Raw genomic sequence first — 22,515 nt, 5'->3', positions numbered from 1 at the left:
GTTCACAAATTCTAATGATCAAAAAGAGCATTCCACAGCCTCATCATTAATCTCCACATAAGGTGCATCACCAATTACTGTTGTGATGATATCTTCCTCCGCATTTATTGTTATCACCCGAACCTCTGATACTATCTTCACCTTCTGGTGTAGCGATGAAGGTACTGCTCCGGCTGAGTGTATCCATGGTCTTCCCAGTAGACAATTGTAGGAAGGCTTAATATCCATCACCAAGAAGTCCACCTCATAAGAAATTGGGTCAATCCTTAATGGTACCTCAATTCTTCCCATAGCCCTCTTTTCCGTTCCATCAAATGCCCTTACTATGCTCTAGCACGCTTTCATGTGTGAGCTGTCCACCGGTAACCGACTAAGAGTAGATAAAGGCAATACGTTCAGTACAGATCCGTTATCAACCAGGACCTCCGGGAGTGTGTACCCTTTGCATCGGGCAGTAACGTGCAGTGCTTTAGTAGAACCCCTTCCTCTAGATGGTATTTCGTCATCACTGAAGAAGATAAAATTTTCAGCACTTATATTGTTGGTCAATTGATCCAGCTTGTTCACCGAAATATCATCCACCATATATGTTTCATTTAGTACTTTCAATAGTGCATTTCATGTGCTTTTGAACTTAAAAGCAAAGCTAATATAGAAATGCGGGCCGACTGTTTGTGTAGTTGTTCCACAATCCTATATTCGCTGTGTTTCAAAAACTTCAAAAATTCCCTTGCCTTCTCCTCTTTTACTGGTTTATTAACCAATGGCTCAACTTCCACGGCCTTCCCTTTCTTCTGCTCTTTCTCCTAATTTTTTTCTCTTGACGATTCTGCCTGAGCGTCATATCGGTTCCCATTGCGTGTGTAAGAATCTATTTCCTGATTTATCTCTGCTTCTTTTCCCAAAATTGTCACGTTACATCCATAATTTCACGGCACCATTTTGTTATCCTTGTATGGGAAATTTGATGGTTTCTGGATTACAATTTTTGGTGTTATCTAGACCCTAGACTCATTGCTCCGAGGTCATGAAATGATGGCCATAGGATGATTCGTTTCTGTAGTCTTCATTGCCAACTCTGATGTGCAAATATTTCTTTTATCCTCTACCTCTTCATAAAACCTCATCTCCTTATTATCCATCATGCTTTGGACCAGAGCTTTAAATCCCTCACATTCTTGAATCTCATGTCCTACCTCACGGTGGAATTCACAATAGCTTTCAGCCTCATACCTTTATTCAAAACCTGAAATAATTAGTCCCCTCTTCGCCATCTCTCTCTAAACCTATTTCAACAGGGTTTTTACTTCAGCAATGTTGTTCTTGACTTCTTCTCCTCTACTTTCGCTCATCATATTCACCCCCTTATCAGCATGATTAGGCAACAAATTTTCTATGTTAGGTGAGTCGTCAAATTTGACAACACCCATGCTGATGAGCCTCTCAACTACCTTCTTGAAAGCCGTGTAATTCTCTATTGAATGCCTTGTAATTCCCACATGGTAATCACATTGTGCATTCGTATCATACCATTTGGGATACGGGGGTTGCAAAGGGCTTAAGTAAAAGGGAGAGACAACGTGTGCATTGAACAACTTCTGATACAGCTCAGTGTATGACATTGGAATTGATGTGAACTGGGGCTTCTCAATACCCTGTCTTGCGCCAGATTCTTGTCTTGCTGAACCTTGTTGATTAGCAGCCACCTTTCTTGGCTGATTCATTGTAATTGACTTGTTGTATGCATTCACGTTGTTTACTTTATTTTCCTTTCTTCTCGGGGCCGACCTTTTGTTACCCTCTTCTGCTTCTATTTTCCTGTTTCTTATGGCATTCTCAATCATTTCGCCATTCATTACTATATCTGAGAAAATTTTTGTTGCACTTCCCATCATGTGTGTGATGAACGGGGCTTTTACGGTATTGATAAAGAGCATCGTAGTTTCTCTTTCTAGAAGCGGTGGTTGGACTTGAATAGCAACTTCCCTCCATCTTTGTGCGTACTGCCTGAAACTCTCACTTGGTTTCTTGTCCATGTTTTGTAACGTAATTCTATCGGGGGTCATATCCATTACATGGCTGTACTGCTTCATGAATGCCTGTGCTAGGTCCCTCCACGAACCAATTTTGGTGCGACTCAATTGATTGTACCATTTAGATGCTGCCCCTACCAAACTGTTTTAGAAACAGTGGATTAACAACTGATCGTTATTAACATAGCCAGTTATCCTTCTACAGAACATAGTGATGTGGGCTTCGGGGCAGCTAGTTCCATTATATTTCTCGAATTCAGGCATCTTGAATTTGGGAGGGAGTACTAAATCTGGGACTAAGCTTAGATCTTTTGCGTCGATTCCCTGATTACCATCAGCACTTTCCAATTCTTTGAATTTTTCCTCCAACCACTTATACCTGTCTTCCCATTGTTTCGGCAATTCACGTTTGTCTTTCCTTCTTTAGTTGCTTCATCAAAATCAGGAATGATGGGGTTAATTGGGTTTCTCCCGAGTTTAAACTCGATCGTCCTTGAAAAATTGTGGCACCAGTTTGTAATTGTTGCGGCCTAATTGTGACAGACGGTCCTCTTGGGTACATTTCAGTTTGGGTTCGTACATTTGGTGGCGTGAAACCCGGAAGATATAATGGATCCTCACTACCCTCTCCATGATCAGCCATAGGGCCCTTTCCTTTATCTACTCATCCCATCAATAGATGGGTCAATTCAGCCATGGCATCCTTTTGAGCTTTGATCAATTTTTCCATCATGTCCTCTTGAATTTTATCTAGTCGCTCTTGCATTTGTGCTTGTAACCATTCTTGCATATCCTTTTGCATTTGCTTTAGTTTTTCTAATCTTTGGTCCATTTCCTTAGTGTTCCGTCGAGTACCATATTGATGCTTAATTGGTGAGCTTTTGTTGGTTTCCAGGTTAACTGTAATAATTTTAACCAATTAGGGTCTTTTTGTGGACTTTAATGCATATGATGCAGTGTAATGCAATGCATGAATGCAAAAAGGCGTCGATTCTAATTCAATTTCATTTAGGAAACTTTACTAGAAAACAAAATTCTTTACATAAAGCAGGTTACATATATGCTCTTGTCCTAATGCTCAGAACTTTAATTTTCCTAAGTAATGAGGCTAATTCCTCTCCCCGACTTGATTCCAGCTCATATTTTATGCTCAGTGCATCGGCTTGTACCGCCAAAGTCTGCAGGTGATCAGCTACCCACCGAATTTGAACCACGGCTTCTCCCATGATACGATCTCTATTTTCAACTTGACTCTGAAGATGATAAAGCTGCTCACTCTGACGACTTTCGTTGGTTTCCAAGTACTCAGTCCGGATCTCACAACTTCGCAATGCCGATTCCAACTCTTCTATTCTTCCTTTCATTTTTTCGATCTTGCTTAAGCTCGCCCTCAATTCCATTGCCGAATTTTGACTTTGATACTGATGAAGAGATCTTTCTAACTCAACCACCCTATCTTTTAGTTCGCATTTTTCCTTTTGGTTTTCTGATAAACTCTTTTCTAAAGCTCCGTTTCATATTTGGACCTCTCGGAATTTCTTTTCCCATCCATCAGCCTTGACCTTTTCTTCCCGAATCTCTTGACGCCATTGTTCTGAAGTTTTCCCTAACCCAGCAGTTCTTATTGACAACCTCAACTTCTTATAGTCCGTCTTCAAACTGTCCAGGTCCTCCCCAGCCTTGTTCTTACCTTTTCTTAATTTCTCAGTCTCTAACTTTTGAACATCCACGTCTAATCCCAAGTGCATCTTTTCTTCTTCCAACTGTTCAATCTTCTTTTCAAGCTCTGTATTCCTCTTTTCAAAATCTTGTTTCATAATTTCCAATTCGGAGGGAACAACCCGCAAATGTTCCTCTATCGATTGACTATCTCATTGACTTGACTTTGGGATGTTATCATTGATCCTTCTAACCCACCATTCATTATATTCAGGAGTCGTGGTCGGGCCTACGACTAATCTCTTCATCTGTCGAGTTTGGTCTCATGCCCTAGTTATCTCTCGAATCTTCTTTTTATAGCCATCGTCTTTATATGAGAATTCAAACTCAGCTAGGCCTTGGGTTACAGGTAAAAACTGCCTTGACCTGTACTACCTTAACACCATCAATGGAGCATAACCAACAGCTCCCCAGATTCCAAGTAATGGGACCCAATCAAAATTACCACATCGATACAAGATCTGATCCGGAAGCAACCACCGGGCCCTCCACTCAATGTCCTCCTCCTGAAGATTCTGAAGAATGGCCAACCATTTCTCTTCCGAGATGTCATCTCTCATTGGTGTAGCTGCTATCTCTTTTAATGGCGAATAGTTTTCAGAGAAGACTCGATACGAAACCTTATCAACCTTCCAAAAATGGCTGTGGAACCATGCAAGCAGAAGCTGCACACATCCGATGAATTGGCCTTCACCTGTCCTTCTACACATATTTAGTGACCTGAAGGTTTCTGCCAGAATGGTCGGGACTGGTGTAACCATCTTTTCAAGTCGGTCAAAGAGATCTGAGGCGGCTTCATCTACGTGCCCTAGTGCCTTAGGAAAAATTACTAGCCCATAAATGCTTAGAGCAAAAACGTAGACCTTTTTCCTTGTATCAGGGTGTGCCAAAATCAGTTCTTGCAGGCTTTTCTAAGGGATGCATCTACTTTCTCCCTTCTACTTGATACGTGCCGTGACCCACTGCTCACCCATTCCGATGATGTTCATTAACTTCTTCACAAAGGTTGGGATATTAACGGCTCTAGAGTAGACTTTATCAACTTGGATCTTCGGGCAACGAAGCAAAGCTGTATATTCTTCTATAGTGAGTACTAAATCAACCCTTCCAAAGGTAAAGAAACTATATGCGGGGTTCCAATACTGAGTGAAAGCCCGAAACAAATACTCATCTACCTTAATGTCGAGTAGATACGGCAAATCCCCGTAACTAGAGTTGAACAGCTGCTTAGTTTCGTCACTCCAATAATCTCATATTGCCTTTAATTCCTGAAGGCCATTTTGTGTTACGCTGATACGGGTGTAGTCCCACAATTTCGATGTGTATCCCCCGGCTAGACTATCTCCTCTCTCTAATTGTGTTTTTACGGACAGCAGCATTGTCCTCTACTTTATTAAGAAATCCGTTCCCCATGCCAAGCTTTCTAATTTAGTAATCGAATTTGAATCGATGCTCTTTTGAACATGAAATGAAATGTAAACAAAGCAAAAAAAACCATACGTTAGCGCAACATAGAAACACAACTTCGAGTAAAAAGCATTAAACACCTATCTGGGTAACCGCTAGGGTTTCTGCAATATAATCAAAGGTGGGCTCCTAAGGTCTTCTATATGCGGTTTGGTTCTAGAGTTGAGTTACCCGAACCAGTAGATTCCTCGATCTTCACCCATTATAGGCTCATACGAACCGAGTTCGGTTCAGGGGAACACATTTCCCTATGGTTGCATGGAGATGAAAATCTCACGAAGACATAGGTACGGATGTATCCCGGAAGCGATCCACTATCCTGCACGGAGGTGAAAACCTCACGAAGGACTAGTTTCTCACTCTCACTTAAGAGGGCAAGACTAACAGTCTTATGCAATATGATGCCAGGATATAAAACTTAATTTACAGTAATCGTACCACACACAAATGCAATGAGAGGATCGTAATTTTTCAAATCAAATTTTCAGTTTTCGACAATAAGACAGAAAACAATCAATTTTATGGCTTGACTCTCTACGTGTCCCCAGTGGAGTCGCCAAACTATCGAAACCACTTTTTTGAAAAAAATCAAAAACTTAGTTATCGACTTATTAAAAACGAAAATTTAGGAGTCGCCACTTATCTTTTATTGAGGTGGGATCGGATCACCTTGAAAATAATTTTAGGTCTGCAAATTTTGAGAAGACAGGTTCAGGAATCGGTTACACACGAGGAAGGGTTAGCACCCTCGTGGCGTCCAAAATTGGTACCGACTTGATTGTTGATGTCTTAGTGTCGAGAATTTTGGAGAGATATTGAAATGTGATTCCCCTTTTTTAATGTTAACTTTATAAAAGATGCGTGGATAAGTCGATGGGAATACCAAAGACCTCCTTGTCTCAGAGTAATGAAATGACACACCCAATACGTTAGGGTACGACATTTTAGTCCTCGAGAATAAGTTTGTCTTTTGATTTTCAAAATTCGTGTGGTGAAGTTTAAAAAGAATATTCAATTGCCTTAAGTCAGATGAAAAATCGAAGCCTAATACGTTAGGGAACGATTCCTCAAAATTCCTAGCATTGAATACGACCCCTATTTTTTTTAATGTTCATTTTGGGGAAAACGGCATGTCACATCCAATACATTAGGACGTGACGTGTCGAATTCCCGAGAATGAATTTTAACTTACGTGTTTTGGTTTACAAAAATTTTTGATCAATTAGATTCAATGAGGAAAATTGGAACCCAATACATTAGGGCTCCAATTTCTCGATGATTCCAAATTTCGAGTATGGCGCTAATCCGAAAATATTTTGCATGAAATAACTTTGACTTTTTGTAAACTTTTGAATGAATAAAATGATGGAATAATAAACAACATAAAGAGTGATACACTAAAGAAATACAAATAATCAATAGGCAAACACAAACAAAGCATAGTAACAATGATCTCAATCATACATTATATCAATACCAATAATATCGACATTCAAAGAATAGATGAATTATCAATTCCAAAATATATGTAACATTTTAGAATAAACAACAAACATATAAGTTTAAAATAAGCAATCTTGAAGAAAAAAATATCAAAATAGCATTTTAAGTGAATATTACATATGAAGATAACCCAAAATACATGAAATAATATATACAAAAAAATATTACACATGGATTGGAAAATTCTTTTGATACGTATGTATAGCAAGATGTATAAAAGGTAGATATGAATGAAGTATAATAAAATAAAGTTTTAAATGAAATAAGTCATGTATATAATGAGTAGAGAAACGTAAATATGAAATCAATGACACACTCGGTATATTCGTATAATAACACTTAATACAAGTTATATATACAAAGTAATATGATATAAAGATGTTATTGATTTTTTTTGCCCAAAAGTGTATATGAAAAGAAAAATTTAAGAAAAATGTATTATTATTTTTTAAAACAGACTCATTAAAACGTATAAATAATAATTAACACAAAATATGTACTAATGTATTAGAAATAAAAAATTAAAGCAACTGTATATTACAATATAAAGTCATGTATAGATATATATATGAATAAATGAATATATAAACTAAGGTGATAGTAATACCAATAACAACCATGGTAAAGGTAATAAACAAGCCCAGCAATAATAAAACGGAGGACGAAATCGGAGTCAAAACAGTATTTTAGGGACAAAATGTAACATAAATGAAAAGAAAGGCCCAAATTATAAGGTGCGAACGACATGGGGGACTGAAAGCGGAATATTCCCCACCCTCCAAAACGCGGCACTTCAAAAATGGACCAAACCGAAACAAAAACAGAATGCAAGGTTAAAATCTAAAGAAATGAAAAGGATCAATTTGCATCACCCCATAAAGTTACGAGGGTCATTTGTGTAATTTCCCCAAGCTAAATGAAATGCGCAGATCCTTCCCCGGGTCGGGTCACCGCTAGGTTCGGCCATCAAACGACGCCGTTTTAAATCCAGCAGTCAAAAGTTAAAAAAAAAAACTTCAACCTACCACTTTGCCTTTTCCCCTTTTTTAAAAAAAAAAGCTCTCTCACTCTTTCAGCACCGCTCGACAGTTCATCGCCTCCTTCCGAGGCTCTCCGAACCACCCCAGTCTCCCACGACAACGGAGAAGGAGCAACAGGTCCGGTCGAGAGGTACGCCTTCCTTTCCTTTTACTTTTCTTTACTTCGTTAGTAAAGACGTAACAAAAGAAATAAAAATAACATGAACTGGGAGGAAGAAAAATGAGAGGGTGGACCCAGAAATCACCTTTTTTTGGTGTTTTTGTATTTTGATTGCTAAAAAAGGTAAAGGTTACAGCCTATTCCTGTCTTTTATAGCCTCTATTTACAAAATATAATGACAAAATAAAAAATATCACCCCGTTCTGTCCCTTTTCATTTTCTCTCTCTGCTCCTTTTTGTATCTTTGTTGGAGTCTCATTGCGTTCTTTGGTTTGTGCGTCTTTTGCAGGTACGGAGTACAGGGTCTGGGCCATGGCATGTACGGATGGGCGCGGCCGCGTGCGAGTGGTGCTACGTGCGTAGGGAGTGGCTCGGGGAAAGCGGCGGCTGAAGACCCCAGAAACCCTAGGGTTTCTACTTGTTTCAATTCTGGGCTAGGGGTATCAGGCCACTGTAATTAGGCCACTTGGATTTAGGCCGGTTGGGCTATCAGGCGTTTAGACTAGGATTTGGGCTTGTACTGGGCCATTTATTTTTTTGGTAAACTGATATTGGCCAATTGTAAATGGACTGTTTTTTTTGGACTGAATTTATTTATTATTTTCTTTGTTTTTTGATTTGATTTCCTTTTTTCTCCTTTTTTATTCAGAATGGGCCCCGGGCAAATTGGGCCTATTACAGTAAACACGAGTGAACCTATAGCATGAACATTTGCTATGAAGAATTAGAAAAAAAAAAGGTAATAGAATTTAGAAGTTCCATTTTTGAATGGTTAAAATATGCTTCAAGTCGCTATACTCTTCGCACATTTGTAACTTAGTCTCATACTTTTATTTTTAAAAATTTAGTCCCTCTACTTTTCTGATTTGAAAATGCAAATCCCTTTTTAATTCCATTAAAACTCTTTTGTTTTATTCAAGTCCATTACAATGTCATTTTTTAGTTACATTGCTGCCAAGTGAGGTTTATTTTTTTTTCATTTCAAAATTTCACATTAACAAATTTAACAGAATAATTTTAATGATGATAACAAATAGACCTAAATTTTAAAATCTAAAAAGTAAAGGTTCTGAATTCCTAGAAATAAAAATAGAGGGATATATTTCTAAATGTGCAAAGAGTATACTGGCTTCACGAATATTTTTAATCTTGTGTAATACATCAAAATCCAAGTTGTCCATACAATACGTGTACAGTAGAGGCATAGCCAAGGTAGGCAGAGAAATTTAGCTTTCCAAAATTGGTAAATTTGCGGTTAGATGTCTTTAGAAATTGTGAATTGTTAGCTAATGTAATATTAAAATTGCACTTTGGCCCCTTCCAAAAAATTATAAATAAATTTTGATCCCTCTAAAATTTTTCGCTTCACCTCTATGTCGAAGTATTTACAATTTGATCCATATGTTTTAAATATGTTAAATCAACGAGATTGAGCCTTAGCTCAATTAGAACCGTTATTACAACAACTAGAAGGATGTGGATTCACATGCGCTTAAATGTGTTTTATCCTCTAATTATTTAAGAAAAATGCTTAATCACTGATGGTCACAAAACTAACTATAAATACAACAAAGGCAAACGCACCTATTGAACAATAGTATAGCTATGGTGAGTAGGGAATATCGTATCCACGAGGACTAAAAGTACTAGTAATTACTGTCTTCTTATTATCTACCCGACAAATTGGGGTGATGTGTTTGAATCTAAAATTACTAAACTAATTTATCTAAGAACGCAACAGAGAATGAATCGAGGAAATAATCGAATATGAACCAACGAGATAGACAATACCCAAGAAAGAATCCACCTAGACTTCACCTTTTATTATGAATCTGAATTAAACGATTTATTCACTTGTGTCTTAATCTGTAGAAATCCCTAAATTATGTTTATATCTCTTTCGAAAGTAAGAATAACTGACTCTAGGTTGATTAATTGAAATCTCTTTCTAATTAAAACCGCTATCGTCGAATTAACTCGATCTATGGATTCCCTTATTAGATTTGACTCTAATCCAGTAGATTTATGTTGTCCTATTTCTAGGATTGCATGCAACTCCACTCAATTATGCTAGATCTATTCTTAAACATGGACTTTTCCTCCACTGAAACAAGCACATTAAACATGAATTAATATCCTGGAAATATTAAAACAATGAATAAGCATACATAATTGAGAACAAGAATCAAGTATTTACCGCGTAAAAACAGAAATTAGATAAAAGGATTCACCATAGATTTCATCTTCCCTAGGTATCTAGGGAATTTAGTTCATAATCTTAAATAGAAACATCTCAAAGTCAGAATAACCACAAGACATAAAGAAACTCAATAAAACTTCGAAAGAAATTAAAAGGAGATCTTCGATCTTGATGGAGATCTACTTCCGAGTTTATTCTGATGGTGTTCTTCGAGTGTTTTCTTCGATCTTCTCTAGTTGCTCCATTATGGCTTCTTCTAATGGATATTTATAAACTTTAAAATGACCAAAAACCCTAAAAATTGGGTTTTTCGCGTATTTGGGAAGTAGGGTGTGAAATCGACACGGGCTGGCACATGGGCGTGTGGCCAGCCCATGTGGCTCACACGGGCATATGTCCAGCCCGTGTTGTAACGATCCTATAGTCAAGAGTGTCGGAAAGTGCATTCCCAAGACTCCGTTCCTGTAAATCGGACTCGTAAATATTTTTAATAAATATTTACGAAACTAGTTGTGTAGTTAATTAGGTTTCAGTTAAGTGAATTTGCATGAATTAAGAGTTATTATAGTATAAGGACTAAATCACGTATAGGATAAAATTTGAATTATAGATTAAAAATCAATTGAGGGTTTAAAGTAGTAATTTAACAATTTCTTAATATGGTGGACGACATATGTTATATATATGTGTGTGTTATAATGTTAAGTAAATTTAAAAGAAACTAAATATATATGTATTATATAATAATGATAATAGTTATATAATATAATAATTAATGTATAATAAAATGAGATAATAAGAGAAAGTGGATGCATGCAATTAAAAAGAAAGAAAGAAAAAATAAGAGAGAAAAGGGAGAAGAAGTTGCGGCAACCTAAGGGTTTTAAGGTTCAAAATCAAAATTGATTAGTCATTTTAGTCCATTTTCTTGTATTTTTTATATTTTTGGAATCCCGGTGTTAAGTACTACCCGACCCTTGTTGAAATTTTAGCAATTATTAAGATTTTAAATGTTGTTAATGTTGAATAGTTTTAGTATTAGGGATTAAATTGATAGATTTTAAGCTAGAAATGAAAATGATTAAATTGTAGAACAAATTGTGAATTTTGAGTAATAGGAACTAATTTGTGAAAAATTTGAAATTTAGGGTTTAATTAAAAATAGGGAGTTAAATTTAGCTTAAAGTGAAATTAATATAAAAATATATGATTAAACGTGAAGAATAAAAATAGGGACATTTGTTAAACAAATGAAATATGACAGCATGTGTAAATTGAATATAGTATGAAATAATATGCTATTATGTATGAATTCAAAAGGTTGGCATATGGTAGTTGTGATCTTAGACATTAATATGTGTTTATAATTCAATTGTGAATTTTGTATTCTCTTGTCTTTAAATGTTCGGATTATAGAAATATCATTGAGTTTTACTCAGCGTACGGTTTTGTTTTTCCCGTGCGCAGGTTAGGTACTTCTCTTTTGACCGTCGATTCAGCATCCAGCAACGACCCCGATCTCAAATGTGGTGATGTTTATCTTTTTGTGTTGGCATGTACCTAGGATGTCTAGTTGATAGTTATTTTGTGGATGGATTGTAAATGACGTTATAAGTTTAATGTTGGTTGGAGTATATACATGTATGTTTGTGTTTAGCCATAATTTGGCATGTTGTTCTAAACCAATGCTTGTTATGTGTATGTAAAAATAAGTTGATGTTTTAGGTAGATATGAGCTAGGCCAAATTGATGGATTTTGGCATGTTTAAAATTTTGATTTGAATGATGCATTGATGATATGTTTTGATGATATAAATGTGGTACCAATGAGGGTACCTTGGTTAGGCACCTAGGATAATTGTTTTGGCATGTTGTGAGTGTATTTGATTGTGTTTTGAATATATTAAATGAATGGTTTTTGAGTTGCTTAATGCCCAAGCAAGTAGGAAATTGTAATCTTGTGGTTTAAGGCACATTTTAGGTCCACACGGCCAAACACACAGCTAGACACAGTCGTGTGAGGCCATTTCGAGGGTTACACGGCCTGGCACATGGGCGTGTGGCTTGGCCGTGTGACCCAAGTTAGTGAGTTACACGGGTACAGACAAAGGTTGGGACATGGCCGTGTGTCCCTACTTCCAATGCCCGCACGGCCAAGTGACCTCTGCAGTTGAATTTTTTTAACTTTTTCCTAAATTTTTCAAATGTTTTCAATTCAGTCTAAAATCATTTCTAAAGTGATTTTTAGGCCTCGAAGGCTTGAATAAAAGACACTATGCATGTTAATGATGAATTATATTATGATTTTTGGAAATGTTTTGAAATCAATGATTTAGATTATGTTTACTCAGTAATGCTCCGAATCCCTATTCTGATGACGGATACGGGTTAAGGGTGTTACACGTGTGGATCTTGAAAACAGCTCTTTTTGGCTGATTTTAGCTCGTTTTTTGCTCCTTTCACTTCCAAATTCTCTCCTAAGTATAGAAACATAAATTTAAAGGATTAGGAGCATCAAATTTACTAATTTGCATAATTAATCATCCAAAAACGCATTAAGAATAAGATTAAAATATGTTACTTTTATAATTTATCAAATATCCCCACACTTAAGCATTTGCTTGTCCTTAAGCAAAATCCTCAACTCACATTAAAATTAATCTTTCTCAACTTATAATTCTCATCAATAATGTTTCGAAATAATTCGCAAATAATCAGACATTGACAATTCAACTAAAAAAGCACTAAAGATTCAAACAATCCAAGTCGAAGATTTTTAAAGCACAGAAACATAGGTATTTCCCCTTATCTAAGGAATTACCTTTAATTCAAAAGCGACAAGAATCAATATCCTCACTAAAGATTCACTCAAATGACTCAAAGTGTTTAAGGTTCAAGAATAAGCACTTAATAGTCAAACAAGAAAAGTCATTACCATAGGCTTGCATGAAAATCAAATCTCCACCACTATAAAATGATATGATACACAAATCAAAAGGTCTTTAAGAGGTTGTAATGGGGCTTAGGTTAAGGGTGTGGAGAAATGCCAGAAAATTTAGTTATAATCAAAATTTAATTGATAAATTACCAAACTAGAAAAAATAAACAAGTGTTTAATTAAAAACAATTACGTCAATCGAGAACTATTCAAGAATAAAAACGAGCTTCTTCTCAAAATATGAATTTAACTGTTCAAGCCCAATCAACATAGAACTAAATAATAATCAATATATTTTTTTCAATTTTTTTATTTTCTTTCTCACTTTTTTTTTCTAGAATAATAAGAAATAATTCAGCAAATCAAACAGAAGAACATAGTTAAGCAACTAACCTAATCAAATCTCGACAAAAAGGGAGTCAATAAAACGGGAAGAATTCTCAATGAACAAAAAATGAGTTATGGGTTAACATTAATGGGTAAATTAAGAAATGGTGTGTTAGGCTCAACGAGGTTCACTAAGGGTTAATTACGAAGGTAGGTTTTTTTATGGGATAAGTGGGTTAAAACCTAAGTGTCTTTATTATCTCAGTATATCAAATCAAAGGTGTGGTCTCGATATGTATCGAAGCAAGTTCTAGAATAACAAATCACATTGACACACTCATAGCCAATAATCAAATGAGTAAGAAAAATGTATACTCTAAAGGCTCAAAATCTCACAAAAAAATCATGGTTTTTGATGTCAATCTTGCAAATCTCAAACTTTAAGATAATACTTCAATTTAGGGAAACAACCTAAAATTTTTAATTTCTGGAAAAATAACTTATCATACTTGATTCTCTCACGTCTTAAAGTTTAAATCGATCAATACATAAATAGCTACAAATTAATCCAAAACACATCAACAAAAATCTCAAATCGATAAAAATTCATTCTAACGAAAATATGAGAAAATTACTTAAACACAAGACATAATTCGAGATTTTCTAATAATTATATAAATAACCTCCCACACTTAAGATGTATATTGTTCTCAATGTACAAACATATATAATCACAGTATAAGTAGAATATCATAAGAGAGGGAAAAAACTGAAACTGCCTTGAATATTGGATGAAATCGCCAGAATGGTAAAAAGCATAATTGTAGGCAATTGAAAGTGAAGTGCATGATTCTGTGCAAACTAAGAAGAAAATAAACAAAAATAATGAAGAAGATTAAAAGGTTACAACTCAATTAGAAACAACCATAAAAATAAAAACATAGTTCAAAAGATAATAAATAAAATAAGTCTAAGAAAATAAAAATAAAGCAACTACAAACAAAAATAAAGATGAAAATAAAAATAAAACGAAAAAGAAAAGAAATAAACTTAATGATACTAATAAAATTAAAGGTAATTGTAAGAATAATAGTAAAAAACAATACTAAAAATAATAGAAATAACAGAAATATTAAATTTAAAATCTAAGTATAAGAGTAATAAAATAATAAAAAAATATATTAGTAAAATAAAAATAAATAATATAACAAATAATAAATAAAATAAAGAAAAGGGTAAAAGGGGAAGACCGACGGAAGAATGGAGAGGAGCTGGGTGATTGGGGGAAGGGGGAAAGCAGTTGGCTTGTTTGGGGAAGAAGAAAAAGACAAGTTGAAGAAGAAATTTTACGGTTTGGGCCACACGGCCATGTGGGGTGTTTTCAGCCCATGTGTAATTAAAAATTAAGTTCAGTCTTCACAAAGCCTCGGACATGCCCGTGTGTCCAGGCTATGTGTGTTTTCCTTCGCTTTTCTCCGACGCCTATGTGACTACATCTAAGTTGAAAATACTGGTTGTTTTCACTAGCTTCGTCCTCATGACTTGCCACTAATAATTATTTAGTGTCATCTCCTCAATAAATTCATAAGCCGCTTTGGGTGTTTTATTATTCAGAGTACCATCAGCTGTTGCATCGATCAATTGTCTAGTTGAGGGATTCAAACCATTGTAGAAGGTTTGAACTTTTAGCCACAGAGGTAACCCATGGTGAGGGCACCTTCTTAATAAATCCTTGTACATCTCCCATGCATCATATAAAGTCTCTAAATTGATCTGCACAAAGGAAGAGATGTCATTCCTCAACTTGGTTGTCTTAGCCGGTGGGAAGTACTTTAGCAAAAACTGTTAGGTCATTTAAGCCCATGTGGTGATGGAACCTCGTGGTAAAGAGTTTAACCACTACTTAGCTTTGTTCCTCAACGAGAAAGGGAATAACAGTAAGCGAATGGCGTCGTCAATGACGCAATTAATCTTGAAAGTATCGTAGATTTTCAAGAAATTAGCCAAATGAGTATTTGGATCTTCGTCTTGCAAACTATCGAACTAAACAAACTGTTGTATCATCTGAATAGTGTTCGGCTTCAGTTTAAAATTATTTGCAGCAATAGTGGGTCACACAATACTCGATTCAGCACCAATTAGAGTGGGTTTGGCATAAGCGTACATAGTACGAGGAACATGATCTAAATTTGCAATAATTGCAGGAGGTAGCTGATTATTTTGATTATCACCCATTTCCTCAGTAATAATAATGTCATCTTGTTCGCCTACTATATTCTGTCGACTTTGCCTTGCTTCCCTACGGTTTCTACGAGCAGTACTTTCAATTTCACTGTCAAATAACAATGGTCCCGACGAGTGTCTTCTTGTCATAAATTAAAAGAAGCAAATAAAATAAAATAAACTAGAATGTAAAAATTAAAGTAAAAAAAAAGATGTAATAAAAATAAATGACTAAATTAATAAAAATCAAATGTTCCTAATATTTTAGTCCCCGGCAACAGCGCCAAAAACTTTATGGTCACAAAATTAACTATAAATACAACAAAGGCAAGCACAACTATCGAATAATAGTATAGTTATGGTGAGTAGGGAATATCGTATCCACGAGGACTAAAAGTACTAGTAATTACCGTCTGCTTATTATCTACCCGATAAATTGGGATTATGTGTTTTAGCCTAAAATTACTAAACTAATTTATTTAAGAACGCAACAGAGAATGAATCGAGGAAATAATCGAATATTAACCAACGAGATAGACAATACCCTAGAAAGAATTCACCTAGACTTCACCTTTTATTATGAATTTGAATTAAACGATTTATTCACTTGTGTCTTGATTCGTAGAAATCCCTAAATTATGTTAATATTCTTTCTAATTAAAACCCCTATCATCACATTAACTCGATCTATAGATTCTCTTATCAGATTTGACTCTAATCCGGTAGATTTATGTCATCTTATTTCTAGGATTGTATGAACTCCACTCAATTATGCTAGATTTATTCTTAAACACGAATTAATATCCCGAAAATATTAAAACAAGGAATAAGCATACATAATTGAGAATAAGAATTAAGTATTTATCGCGTAAAAGCAGAAATTAGATAAAAGGATTCACCATAGATTTCATCTTCCCTAGGTATCTAGGGAATTTAGTTCATAATCCTGAATAGAAACATCTCAAAGTCAAAATAACCACAAGACATAAAGAAACTCAATAAAACTTTGAAAGAAATTAAAAAGAGATATTCGATCTTGATGGAGATCCGCTTTCGAGTTGATTCTGATGGTGTTCTTCGAGTGTTTTCTTCGATCTTCTCTGATTGCTCCATTATGACTTCTTCTAACGGATATTTATAGACTTTAGAATGCTCAGAAACCCTAAAAATTGAGTTTTTCTGCGTATTTGGGAAGTAGGGCGCGAAATCAACACGGGCTAGCACATGGGCATCTGGCTAGCCCGTGTGGCTCACACGGGCATGTGTCCAGCCTGTGTGGATCCTGAAAACAGCTCTTTTTGTTCGATTTTGGCTCGTTTTTCACTCATTTCGCTCCCAAATGCTCTCCTAAATATAGAAACATAAATTTAAAGGATTAAGAGCATCAAATTCACTAATTTGCATAATTAATCATCCAAAAACTCATTAAGAATGAGATTAAAATATGTTACTTTTATATCTTATCAATCACCTGCACATCATATTTGAGTAGGCATTTAATGTCTAAGCTAACATGTATAGATATTAATACTTTATGATTTAATATACTTTTAAAAAAATTGATAGTGATTAGTTGTTGGTTAGTTGTATAGTGAGTTGCCACTAATAATACAACAAAAACTAGAAATGAAAAACAACGAATACACGAGTTACACAATTTAGACCCATTTCCTACGCCTGTAGAGACCTCACCGAGAGAATAATTCACTATAATTCAACAATACAAGGCATAATTTAAGCTCAAGTCATTCACCATGTTGCAATCCCAATACTAATACTTTGTGATAATTTAAAATAAAATCTATCTACTAGAATATTTTTTCCAATATAAAAGTGTTGAAAATAATAGGTAGATAAGAGCTACTTATCACTTAATGAAGAATACATTAAGGTGTTGCTTGATAAACTGAAAAATTAAATGCTGAAAAATAAGTGTTGAAAAATTAAGCATTGAAAACTTAAATACTTGAATTGAAGTTATAAAATTTGTTTGATATATTATATAAAATTAATTACAGAAAATAATTAGATTGTTTAATAAATATAGATTTTAAATTATAAAAATTATTTTATACATTTGATCCTTAATTTTAAACATTTCACATTATTCTAAACAAAATTAAAATTTTAAATGTAAAATTTTATATAATGATATAACATTAAAATAAATAAAGTAAAATTAAAATAATTGAAAAGATTCTCCATTAAGTGATAAGTAACTCTTATTTACTTATTATTATCCACACTTTTTGTAGAAAAGTTCTATCGAATTGCTTTAATTTTGAATTACAAATATTAGTTTTCAATAGATTTAATTTTTTCAATGATTTATCAAACGGCCTAAGTTGATTTATTTTATTTATTTTGAAGACTTTTAACTATTTTACACTACTGACATACTTTTTCATTCTCTTCTTTGTTTTTTTTTTTAACATGAAATTCAAATTGGAAGACCAAAATTTTATGATTAATTTAAGATATGAAATAACAAATCAATTATATGATCATTTGAAGTTGTTACTCGAATTTCATATTGTTCTTAATTTAATATTTATTTTTAGATTTTTAATATTTATATTTATTAAGAATATAATTTATTTCAATTTTTATGTATAAAATGTTATTTAATAATAGAATTTTGTTTAAAATAACATTAAATGTTCAAAATATAAGGATACAAATGTAAAATAAAAGCTTTCATAATTTAAATTTTAAATATATAAAACAGTCTAAGCATATTCAATGTTTAATTTTAAGTTATATACGAAACAAATTTCATAATTCAAATTTAACATTTAACTTTTCAACACTTAATTTATCGGTACGTAATTTTCAGTTTATTAAACAACACCTAAGTCTTTTTCTTGAAAAAACTTAATCACAAATTGATAAAAATAGTTTGTTTACAATACAATTTGCACTCAAGTAAGTTTTTCTTATGAACAGTTTTTTTTGAACAATTTCATTATAAGTTCTAATCATATCAGCTTTTTTTTTACACAATGTCTAGAACTACCTATGGCCCCTCCCCAACCCATAAATAGGAGAATAATGTGCTTAAGGGCACTAAAATCAACATACTCCTACATTAACAACAATACTCATGCCAATTAAGCTAAAATTCAATCGACTTCTTGTGAACAGTTTAATACTCTCTCCAACTCGTATATAAAATTATAAACAAGTCTTCAATATATGATTTTTGTAAATTCATGTATCTATATTAGTACAACGGAATCGAATTAAAATTTTGTCCAATCAAACACAATAACATAAAATAAAAAGAAATATCCTCCAAAAAAAATCCCTTTCAATAGCAAATCTCTTTTTAAAAAAATCCTTAATTGACTGAAAATCTCCACTAATTATTATGACATAAAAGCCGCCCTCCTTCATTTGCCCTCTTCTGTTCAAAGTCCTTACCAAACGCTGCTTCTTCATCATTCAAAATCCACTTTGTTTGTAGTTTTCTTTTATGAGTTGAATAGCTAATCCTTCACATTTTATAGGTCTATTAAAAGATAAATACTAATTTTAAAGCTACTCTTTTTCATACAATACTTAGAAATACCCATATAGCCTTTCCTCAACCCTTAAATAGAAGAATAATGCATTTTAACGCACTCGAACTCGTATCCTCCTATACTGACAATAATATCGATACCAATCGAGCTAAGCTTTAACCTTATTTTCATTTCATATGTCATGAAATTTTGTTTAACTCTTTCCAGAGATAAAAGCATTGAAATTGGCGTGATTGCCGCTAGCTTGCTTGCGTGCCTTGTTTAAATGCCGCCTTTGGTGTCATGTGTTTACCTTTCTTATGGTGTTTGCTAATTTAGGTGTTTGATTTGGATATTCAAAAGACACCAAGTGCATGAACTTGAAGAATAATCTCTTTGGCAACTGTTATAGATTATAGAAACCAACATATTTGAATTCAACTTAATGGTCAATACCCTTTAAACACTACTTGAAAGTTTAATTAGGTCGCCTATGTAGAATGTTGTTAGACTTGTCAATTCTGAAGTCCCTTAAATTAAATTTGATCATAAAGATTTAAAAACCCAAATCCAAATTATCTTAAACCAAATTAATTTGAATTTGAAACTAACCAAAATTCGAAATGATTTGAACAAATAATCTTAAATGATACGAATATGAACTAATCATAATCTGAAAGATCTGAACACATAGTGACCTGAATCAAGATATCTAAAAATTTAAAAATCCATATTGATCCATTACAAATGAAGGCAAAATTACCTAGTATGTCCCTATATTATTACATCTGTGTCAATGAAAATTGACCCAAATCGAGATTATCTACAAATTAAAAACACTCAAATTGATCCATTACAAGTTAATTGATGAAATTACCTAGTAGGTCCCTATATTATAAGGACCTTGCCCATTTAGTCACTATACTATGAAAAAGAGTTCCCAAATTTTAATAGGGTAGAGAGCGCGATACAATGGAGAGTTGTATGATGCGTTTGAGAAGGATGAATCGCTCCGGAAAAGGAATCTATTGATTCTCTCCTAATTGGTTGGACCATAGGGGCGATGATTTACTTCACGGGCGAGGCATCTGACTCTTTCACGCATGCTCCACTTGGCTCGGGGGATATAGCTCAATTGGTAGAGTTCCGCTCTTGCAATTGGGTTGTTGCGATTACGGGGTGGGTGTTTAATTGTCCAAGCGGTAATGATAATATCTTGTACCTGAACCTATGGCTCACTTTTCCTTGAAGTTAATATCTTCAAAGTTTTTATGGTTCTGCAAATGAAATTTTTTTGGTCTTATTTGATTTTTTTTGAACAGTCTCATTATAGGTTACGATCATATCTATTTTTTTACACAATGCCTAGACTACCCCATAGCCCCTCCCCAACTCATAAATAGAATGATAATGCACTTCAATGCATTCGACCTTATGTTCTCCTACACTGACAACAATGTTCATGCCAATTGAGCTAAGACCCAATCGGCGACTTTATTTGATACTTTTTAATGATATAGAGACTAATATAATTTATTTAGTAGTAAAAAATCTAATTTAATCCAATCTCTATAATAGAAATACCTGCCAAATACTTTTATCCAAATTAATCTCACCTACAATCAACTCAAACCGCGCAATTGAAATGTGAAGGTCCTGGATTTCATATGAAGCATTAATAATTTGTCGCAATTTTGTTGATAAACTTGGTGCAAAATCTAGGAATTATCAAATGTGTTGTCTTAATTGTTTTTGGCCACCACCAACATTGCACGATGAAGTAAACAAAAAAGTCCAACACATTCACTTACATTTGTCTCTCCTTGTGCAAATTACAACCATTTGAGTCCAAGGAATCCAACACCTTTTATCACTAACTTTAACTGCCAATACCTAACGAAAACCACATTTTGACAAACCCCAAAACCCATAAGTTTTCATTGGGATTTCCCCCGAAAAAAAGCTATAGTAGTTTCTTCATTTTGGCTTTGGATAAAGCAATATGTAGTTTTTAAATTTGATAACATTTTTCAATTTAATCTTTTTTCTTCTTTTTTCCACGTTAGTCATGGAGCTTAGCAGCTTTTCCTGGTTTTTTTTTCAACTTAGTCCCTCTTTTTCAACTTGTCATATCATTACATGGATTAAAATTGGAAAAAATTAAGTTGGGAAATTTTGTCAAGTTGAAAGATTAAGCGTTGTCTTATCCCTTTGTATTCTAATGGCAAGCACATAAAGTAATTGTTAGAATACTGGGTAATTCAAAAGAACTTATCCAACATTATTTAGATAAATCTCTTGGATAAGTTATTCTTTATAAGAACAGATAGAAAGGAAGAGTTTGCATGCACGAAAATTGGGGCTTTGTACAGATCAATAGATTTCCCTTGCCGCCATTGTTAATGACTAGAAGAGCTTTGTACTTAGAGACAGAGATAATGGGGTAGACAGTTACCTCCCCACGACGTGATAAAATTATATTTTTAATCCCTTTAAAATTTATACAATTACAGATTGATATAATTCTAAATTTATATTTTAACCCCAAAAATATACATTCATTTTTTACCCATACTTTATTTAATAATTTAAAACTCAATAAACCTTAATCAAATTAAATCACTTTTAATTTGGGCTAACCTATCATGATAGTAAATAATAATATGTAGTTACCCTTATTATATATGTGACATAGCTTTCAAAACACACCAAAATAATCTTACAACCTTCACCTTTAACTGAGTATTGCTTTTGCTTTTGTTCTTCGTATTTAATGCCTTGGCCTGTGATGTAACCATAGAATAGCTTCTCATTCAAATGTGAACCCGATAAGGACATATTATCATCCAACCCCCCCCCCCTTTTTGTGGGATTCAATCTTTCCACAGATTGATATTTGTAATTCAGAAACTATGTGTATATGCATATACATGTTAGCGTTACTTGCAATATATATTTTATTGGTTACAAAACATTAGAACTGTTCCTTTTTGGACAAATTATCTTTGGTTCACGTTACAAACACCATCATTTCTTTGCCCCTTCCCATAAGTCATATACACTCTAAGGTAGTACTTGTGTCTCACATGTGATTTTTTTTTTTTTAATAAACCCATTAGAGAAGATGCTGAATTTGACTGAAATTTGCCCTTTTTTTTTCCTTTTGAATTCACTTATATATTCCCCATATGGTCCCATGAAATCCATTAACCCTAGATCAAGCAAAGGCACATGTTGGGTGGGTCGTTCGACACGAGAAATGGGAAACCTGTGAGCAGTACATAGTAACTTATATCTTGCTGTCGTGTCTAACCTAGCTAGAGAGTCTCCTAGCCCTCGGGACTTGCTTTCTTGGCGGCTGGTTTCAAGTGGAATTTGATTAGAGTTAATATAACTTTTAGC

General features: G+C 34.0%; 1 non-coding gene across 1 annotated transcript; it reads left to right on the top strand.

Annotated features, from left to right (window-relative positions):
* The first annotated feature begins 15,086 nt into the window (after window positions 1–15,086).
* On the top strand, window positions 15,087–15,193 carry LOC128035829 (small nucleolar RNA R71). The gene has a single exon (XR_008192376.1). It is a non-coding gene; the product is annotated as a small nucleolar RNA R71 (small nucleolar RNA).
* Window positions 15,194–22,515: the final 7,322 nt, after the last annotated feature.

Source organism: Gossypium raimondii, chromosome 12 (genome assembly GCF_025698545.1).
Source record: "Gossypium raimondii isolate GPD5lz chromosome 12, ASM2569854v1, whole genome shotgun sequence".
Taxonomy (NCBI): Eukaryota; Viridiplantae; Streptophyta; class Magnoliopsida; order Malvales; family Malvaceae; genus Gossypium; species Gossypium raimondii.
The sequence above is the reverse complement of the archived record's forward strand: the minus strand, read 5'-3'. Positions and strand labels throughout refer to the sequence as shown.